The sequence below is a fragment of the Mandrillus leucophaeus genome, unplaced genomic scaffold (genome assembly GCF_000951045.1).
Source record: "Mandrillus leucophaeus isolate KB7577 unplaced genomic scaffold, Mleu.le_1.0 Scaffold157, whole genome shotgun sequence".
Taxonomy (NCBI): Eukaryota; Metazoa; Chordata; class Mammalia; order Primates; family Cercopithecidae; genus Mandrillus; species Mandrillus leucophaeus.
Genome location: NW_012101554.1, coordinates 2,362,982 through 2,365,033, shown reverse-complemented (window position 1 = coordinate 2,365,033; position 2,052 = coordinate 2,362,982).

Below are 2,052 nucleotides of genomic sequence, written 5' to 3'. Positions count from 1 at the left end.
GGTAGGAATTCAGTCTGGAGAGGAACTCCCAGTGCCTGGGCATGACTGTGTGCTACGCATTGTACTGGGTGTTTTTCATCCTTCCCATTTAAGGAGATGGAGCATGGCATATATGGAAGGAGAAGAGGGGGAGCTTTGGAACTGGACAGGTAGGGTTTAAATCCTGGTGCTGCCATTTACAAACTGTGTAACCTCTGGGAAATTACTTAACTATTCTGATACGGTTTCTTCGATTGAAAATAGGGATTGTAAACAGCTACTTTACAGAGGAGGGTTCACTGTCACAAAACAGTACCAGCCTATGGTAGAGCAGATGCTGTTGATTCAATAGATACTGATGAAGTCCCACATATCTGGGAGTAACACTATCAGCCAGAATAAGCCAGGTTATGCTGCTTTAACAAATCCCACTGGCTTAACATAAATAAAGTTTAATATTTGCTGACGCTACTTTTCCAAAACAGATTGGCTGGGATTTTCTGCCATCTTTACACAGAGACTCAGCTGGCTTGGGGAGGCTCCAACTTTGTACCACCATGATTGTCAAGACAGGAAAAAGAAGACATGGGGATTTGGTCACTGGCTCCTAAAGTTTCCATGTGAAAGCAACACAATCACTTCTGCTCTCATTCCATTGGCCTAAGCAAGTCCTATGGTCACATCTAACTTCAAGAGGATGGGGTAGTGGATTTCTACCACATCCCAGGGGAGAGGAAAAAGTAGAAAACATTTTAAAATACTACTGCAGACACAATGTGTTTCTCTCTACAATAGATCTGCTAATCCGTATCTTAAGAGGAAACCCAAGTTCTGAGAGGTTAAGTCATTTGTGCAAGGTCACACAGCCAATCCTCTGTGAAAACAGGACTCAACACATACCACTCACCCTGACTGTAGGATCTATAGGGACAACGTCCACAAACTTTGTATAGAAAGCAGAACAGTTTCAGGATGGGGGGCAGGGAGGTCCTGCAGAATAGGAACTGAATAGGCATGATGGTAGACAGAATAGGAATTGAATAGGCATGATGCACCTTTGTGTTCATGTTCTGTGATTGATCCTGGGAAAGGGAAGAAGGGGCAGGGGAGTTTGTGTCAAACATCAGTAGAAGAAAAGTTTGGACAGGTAAGAACATCACGCGTCAGAGTACAGCAGAGACACACGTGTGGAGGATGAGGGCAGTGTTTCAGGCCATTACTCTGGCAGCAGTGAGGAGGCTCCCGGGGAGGGCGGGCTGTTGCAGTAGTCCGGGGTAAGGCGAGGAGGGGTAGACAGGAATGAAGGCGGCAGGAATGCAGAGGAAGGGCTGGACCTGAGAGCTGCAGAGGAGGCTCCAGTAAGGTCCACTGGTGGAAAAGAATCGCCATGCGATTTGCAGAACACCAGATATTCTTCAGCCTTCACTCTTCCCACCCCAGTCTGGTATATTGCACCATTTGTTTAAAAAAAAAAAAAAAAATTCCCCAAGACCTCTTTTTCTCTAGCTTTCTTCCTTATTTTTCATGGTCTCTTCTTAGAAGGGGGGCAGTCACACCGCGGTGGGAGGCCCTTCCTGCCTGACCCTTACCGTGCGGGGTACCGTTCCTGTCACCATCGCCAGGATCTGGCTGGCCCTTACAGTGAAAGGAAATCTTCCAAGGCCTAAGGAGGCAAGAGGCCTTCAAGTCGCCTCCTGCTCAGCAAAGGGGTTGCTCAGCAGGCCGGGGTTCCTGGTCCACCCCAGGTCCCTGGTTTGCCCACCTCTGATGGCGGCCTTCGCTGGCAGGGTGGGCGCCTCTGGGGAGCCAACTCCATCCTGGCGCCTTTAGAACCTCATTTCTTCCACGTCCCCGGCCTTCCTCCCCTTCCAGGCTGCTGTCCCTGCCGGGGTCCAGATAGTGTCCGAGGGCCGGCGGTTCGACGGCGGGCCCGGGGTTCAGCCTCCCGGCCTCCCTCGTCCCCGACTCTCCTTTCTTCGGAGAGGGCGCGGGGGCTGGGGCCAAAGCGCCGCTCTTGGGATTCTCCTGGACTCGGAGGTGCCCCAGGCGGGCGCAGCTCTGCCCCGCGGGGTG